Raw genomic sequence first — 6,773 nt, forward strand, 5'->3', positions numbered from 1 at the left:
TTGACAACTGACTGTATTTTAAAGCGAGACATTGTGATAGTTACACTATTAATTACTGGTACTTTCCCTAGTACTTACTGCTGTATGTACTGGTAATTACTGGTACTTTCACTAGTACTTACTGCTGTATGTACTGGTAATTACCGTAGTAGTTACCAGTGACACCCGACTGTATTTTAAAGTGAGACATTATGGTAGTTGCACTGGTAATTACTGGTACCATCTATACTACTTAGTGCTATTTGTACAGGTAATTACTATAGAAGAATTAGCACAGACAAATACTGCTACCACTCCGTAGTAACTTGTACTGCTAATTACTTAGGTAGTCAAGAACAACACAAGGCTGTACCGCTGATATTTACAATGGTTTGTAGTACTACTTAGGAGAGGGGTAACTAATAAAAATAGTAGTCCACATTTTAAAAGACATACATTGTGCCTAGTGACACGGAGAGTACTCACTGTAGCCTTACATAGAAGTTTGCGCTACTTAATGCAGGAGTTACACTCAATATTCCCCTCTGAGCTTTAAATACTGGGCCAAAACTTGTGAGGGTCATGGTTAGATATGGCTGTACACAGTCACACTGAATACATTTTTCTCTGGAGTTAGTCTGCGTTTCTTCATAGCTCCAACTTCTTCCATCTTCAGTCTCTCACCATGGTGTTTACTGACATAATTAAGTGAAGGTCAAATCTGTAAAAAAGGAAGTTAGTATTATGGTCCAATCTGACTCTACACTTAAGAATCAGCATGTGGATAGTGGATACTTACCCATTACTTGCATTTATTCTGTTGTTGATTTTAGTCATGCAAGTGTGAAACTAACGGGACCTGAGGATTAAAGCAAAAGGTAAAATATTGGCACTCATTTCACATAATGGGGTTTTTTCCTGGATTTACCATAACAATTGTACTGCCAGTCACTTTTCAACTTTTCTGGTAATTTTGTCCTACCGTATAACTTCAGCATCTTTAGGAGCATATCAGAACATTGTACACATGTAAACACCTGTAAGATGTACTTACGTTCATTATACAAGTTTTTCTCCTTGTATGGAACACAGGGCTGCAACTAATGAGCATTTTGGTAGTTGACTTGTCTAATGACTATTTATATTGTACTCTGACACTTTCTCAATGCATTATATACAAAATAAAAGTAGAAACATGTTCAATGACGGCAAATATTTCCAAATTAAATGTATTATTGGTGAAAATATTTTTGTTTTGTGTTGATTTTTTTTTGTGTTACATTGTGATTCAACAATTCCACTGTCTTTGTAAAAACATTATAAAAAAGAAATGGGTTTTAGGGTGCACATAATGACTATTAAAACATACTATTATTATTATTGTTATTATATTTTTTATTGTCAACTAGTGATGATTAGTTGATTAATTGTTGCAGCCAACATTCATATAGTATGTGACCAGCTCAAAATTTGCTTAAGCTAAATTTAATGAAATATGTGCATTTCTTCACTTTCTTGCAGTATAGATGTTATTGAATGATTTTGATTTGTTTATTATCCTTCTTACTATTCCTCTGCGATCTGAATCTTTTATCAGTTACGTCGATGATCACTTCTACAATGTCAGTTTATTTACAGTACACATCCCTACTGCTGTAATTAAAAAGTGACTCTAAATTTTAGGGTGGCAGGATTTGAATATTGCATAGATTATGTTCTTGTTGTATGATTTCACAAAGGCTGCAAACGCAGCTCCAGACTCCCCAAAGTCAACCTTTAGGACTATAACAGGGCCATAACCCCTCTGCACTATGCCGACGTACCTGATTATCTACGTTCCTCTATCCTGTCCAAACCAATCTTGTCTGTGGTATGCTCTCGGGTAACACCGCACATCCAGACCTCTACTAGTGACTGCAGAGCATCCCAGCTCATCTTCACTGAAGCATACTGGTACCTTTCCTGCGCCAAGAAAAGAAGAAAATCCTGAGATAACAACAACAGATAAGTTAATTTAGTATTTTTCTCCCTGTCATTTAAAACACCAGGAACTGCAGCTTTCAAAGTGAATATGTGCGGGGCAACACGCCTACTGTAACTGCTAGACGCGCGTTTCAATGGCACCTGTAGTACCCACACACATAAACCCAAAAAAAGCTGTCACAGTCAGCTCAGGACTCTCTTCTGGCCTTTCCGGAGAGTCTGTTCACTTTACCTGTGCGCAACTCATTCGGTCACGGCCGATCTCCGTGGAAACGCACGGAGCGCAGGGCACATTTGTCGGGTGCATTGAAAAGGGAGAGCCCTTGTCGCGCCGGAAGTTACGTAACTGTCGAAGGGCAGTTACGTAACTTCCGGCGCGACAAGGTGCCATTGAAACGCGCGTCTAGCAGTTACATCTTACAGGTGTTTACATGTGTACAATGTTCTGATATGCTGCTAAAGATGCTGAAGTTATACGGTAGGACAAAATTACCAGAAAAGTTGAAAAGTGACTGGCAGTACAATTGTTATGGTAAATCCAGGAAAAACCCCCATTATGTGAAATGAGTGCCAATATTTTACCTTTTGCTTTAATCCTCAGGTCCCGTTAGTTTCACACTTGCATGACTAAAATCAACAACAGAATAAATGCAAGTAATGGGTAAGTATCCACTATCCACATGCTGATTCTTAAGTGTAGAGTCAGATTGGACCATAATACTAACTTCCTTTTTTACAGATTTGACCTTCACTTAATTATGTCAGTAAACACCATGGTGAGAGACTGAAGATGGAAGAAGTTGGAGCTATGAAGAAACGCAGACTAACTCCAGAGAAAAATGTATTCAGTGTGACTGTGTACAGCCATATCTAACCATGACCCTCACAAGTTTTGGCCCAGTATTTAAAGCTCAGAGGGGAATATTGAGTGTAACTCCTGCATTAAGTAGCGCAAACTTCTATGTAAGGCTAGTACTCTCCGTGTCACTAGGCACAATGTATGTCTTTTAAAATGTGGACTACTATTTTTATTAGTTACCCCTCTCCTAAGTAGTACTACAAACCATTGTAAATATCAGCGGTACAGCCTTGTGTTGTTCTTGACTACCTAAGTAATTAGCAGTACAAGTTACTACGGAGTGGTAGCAGTATTTGTCTGTGCTAATTCTTCTATAGTAATTACCTGTACAAATAGCACTAAGTAGTATAGATGGTACCAGTAATTACCAGTGCAACTACCATAATGTCTCACTTTAAAATACAGTCGGGTGTCACTGGTAACTACTACGGTAATTACCAGTACATACAGCAGTAACTACTATGGAAAGTACCAGTAATTACCAGTACATACAGCCGTAAGTACCAGTAATTACCAGTACATATAGCAGTAAGTACTATGGAAAGTACCACTAATTACCAGTACATACAGCACTAAGTACTAGGGAAAGTACCAGTACTTACCAGTACATACAGCCGTAAGTACTAGGGAAAGTACCAGTAATTACCAGTACATACAGCAGTAAGTACTAGGGAAAGTACCAGTTTTTAATAGTGTAACTATCATAATGTCTCGCTTTAAAATACAGTCCGTTGTCACTGGTAACTACTATGGTAATTACCAGTACATACAGCAGAAAGTACTAGGGAAGGTACGAGTAATTACCAGTACATACAGCAGTAAGTACTAGTGAAAGTACCAGTAATTACCAGTACATACAGCAGTAAGTACTAGGGAAAGTACCAGTATTTACCAGTACATACAGCAGTAAGTACTAGGGAAAGTACCAGTAATTAATAGTGTAACTACCATAATGTCTCGCTTTTAAAATAGTCCGTTGTCCCTGGTAACTACTACTTTAATTACCAGTACACACAGCAGTAAGTACTAGGGAAAGTACCAGTATTTACCAGTACATACATCAGTAACTCCTATGGAAAGTACCAGTAATTACCAGTACATACAGCAGTAAGTACTATGTAAAGTACCAGTAATTACCAGTACATACAGCAGTAAGTACTAGGGAAAGTACGAGTAATTACTAGTACATACTGCAGTAACTACTATGGAAAGTACCAGTAATTACCAGTACATACAGCAGTAAGTACCAGTAATTAACAGTGTAACTACCATAATGTCTCGCTTTAAAATACAATCCGTTGTCACTGGTAACTACTATGGTAATTACTAGTACATACAGCAGTAAGTACTAGGGAAAGTACCAGCAATTACCAGCACATACAGCAGTAAGTACTAGTGAAAGTACCAGTATTTACCAGTACATGCAGCAGTAACTACTATGGAAAGTACCAGTAATTACCAGTACATACAGCAGTAAGTACCTCAGATAGTACCAGTAGTTACCAGTACATACAGCAGTAAGTACCAAGGAAAGTACCAGTAATTAATAGTGTTTCTACCATAATGTCTCGCTTTAAAATACAGTCCGTTGTCACTGGTAACTACTCTGGTAATTACTAGTACATACAGCAGTAAGTACTAGGGAAAGTACCAGTAATTAATAGGGTAACTACCATAATGTCTCGCTTTAAAATACAGTCCGTTCTCACTGGTAATAACTATGGTATTTACCAGTACATACAGTAGTAACTACTATGGTAATTACCAGTACATACAGTAGTAACTACTATGGTAATTACCAGTACATAGAGTAGTAACTACTATGGTAATTACCAGTACATACAGTAGTAACTACTGTGGTATTTACCAGTACATACAGTAGTAACTATTATTGTAATTACCAGTACATACAGCAGTAAGTACCACGGAAAGTACCAGTAATTACCAGTATAAACTACAGTAAGTACCAGTAATTACTAGTGCCAGTACCATAATGTCTTACTTTAAAATAGCAGTTAAAGTATTGATAGTTTACAGTATGTATCAGTGTCATGTTCATTTAAAATGTATAATTTATTTGTTATTGTCATTATTGGAAGTTTCTTTTCAGTCTGATTGTTGTATTAATGGGAAATTTGTCATAATAAAGTGTTTGTGTTTTCACAATGTCTTGTCTTGTGTATTTTCTGTGAACTTATAATGAAATCAATGATTCATATGCCTAATAACACCATATTCTTTAATATCATTCACTTCATATGATTTTGCAGTAAGTACCAGTACTAGTACCAGTAGTTATTAGTCTAAGTATCACTTCTGGTACCACTGTAAGTACCACTATAAGTACCACTATAAGTATCACTGTAAGTACGACTATAAGTACCACTGTAAGTACCACTATAAGTATCACTGTAAGTACCACTGTAAGTACCACTATAAGTACCACTATAAGTACCACTATAAGTACCACTAAGTACCACTATAAGTACCACTGTAAGTACCACTGTAAGTACCACAAAGTACCACTATTAGTTATACAGTAAGTATCAGTATAAGTACCAGCTAAGGTACCGCTACGTATCAGTATAATTACCAGACAAAGTACCACCAGAAGTACCATAGTAACTACCACAGTAACTACCACTGTAAGTACCACCATAATTACCAGTAAGTCCCGGACCGTATTTTAAAGTGCTACCCACTTTTTTATATATCGTTCGCCAACTTTAAGGCACTTAAAGGAACTATAAAGGAACCAATTCATATTCACATTCACACACCAATGCACACAGACACTGACGGTAAGGTGCGTTTAGTGTCTTGCCCAAGGACACAACAACAGCACTCATCTGTGGGAGCTGGAATCGCACCGTCGAACTGTGGATCACTATTTCTGGCCGTGCTACCGATGATTTTTATGTCAAGAGAGGGATTCAAACCACCATTCTGTAATCTTAAACATTGTCATATGTCCATTATTTTCCCTTCTTTCCAGCTTTAAATATAGTTGGTGCAGTATGAAAATCTCCTTATTGAAATACTCTCTAGTCATCCTCCAGCCATTGTTGTCCTCTGCTCTCTGCATCTTGTAATCCTCTCCTGTCACACAATAACCTCCTTTTGGCCTGCACCGTGTTCTTGTATTAGACCAATGATTTATGCATTAGCACATATACACACAGGCCCCATCATAAATTATAAGGCTGTCTGCGGTCCCCAGCCAAAGACATATGAGTGCATGTAAAGATAAATGAACTAGCCCTGACATAGTATCCTCTTATTGATCTGTAGCTGTTGGGGTAGATTTCATTGGCCTTTTGGGGGCAGTGAAAATGAATGTAGCGGGCCACAAAACATTAACCTATATTGAATTGCATTTGTATCAAGTATTGTCCAAAGTACACAATGTAAATCACACAATTGATTGGTTTATCCACTGGCTAGAATGTTGTTGTTTTGATTCCTGACATTGTTGGCATTTGGAGAGACCTTAAACACGAACCGCAATTTACTATTTTTATTATTAAAGGGCCTGTAGTACACAAAATGGATTTAAGCTTTGTTATAACGCTGCTGCCTCCTTAAAAACATACCGGGAGTTGTGTTTTGTTTCATTCACACATGTTTGAGTAACCATGGATTATTAGTCTGTCCATATCTCCAAAGCTCAAAATGCTCCGTTCCACTTTGTGATGTCATTTAGTGGTAGTTTTCAGCTAACTTTTACCTTTTGTTCCGTAGATATTGGCATTTCCAGGTCTAAAATCATCCAAATGATCGTAGTGAAGGTGTATAGAGCACTTCCTGTACTACCGCATGACATCACAAGGTGGAACAGAGTGTTTTCAGTTTGAGATGAACTTCGCCTAAATGTGCAGGGTTTGTGTGATCAGACAATAGCTTAACATGGACCATTTAACCATAAGTTTAGTTGATATTACATGCTATTATC

General features: G+C 37.5%; 1 long non-coding RNA gene across 1 annotated transcript; it reads right to left on the bottom strand.

Annotated features, from left to right (window-relative positions):
• Positions 1–621: 621 nt before the first annotated feature.
• LOC129457319 (uncharacterized) lies at positions 622–1,991 on the bottom strand. The gene is made up of 3 exons (XR_008649190.1): positions 1,803–1,991; positions 779–838; positions 622–700 (listed from the first exon to the last, which is right to left on the bottom strand). It is a non-coding gene; the product is annotated as an uncharacterized LOC129457319 (long non-coding RNA).
• Between the last annotated feature and the right edge of the window lie 4,782 nt (positions 1,992–6,773).

Source organism: Periophthalmus magnuspinnatus, chromosome 21 (assembly GCF_009829125.3).
Source record: "Periophthalmus magnuspinnatus isolate fPerMag1 chromosome 21, fPerMag1.2.pri, whole genome shotgun sequence".
Classification (NCBI taxonomy): Eukaryota; Metazoa; Chordata; class Actinopteri; order Gobiiformes; family Gobiidae; genus Periophthalmus; species Periophthalmus magnuspinnatus.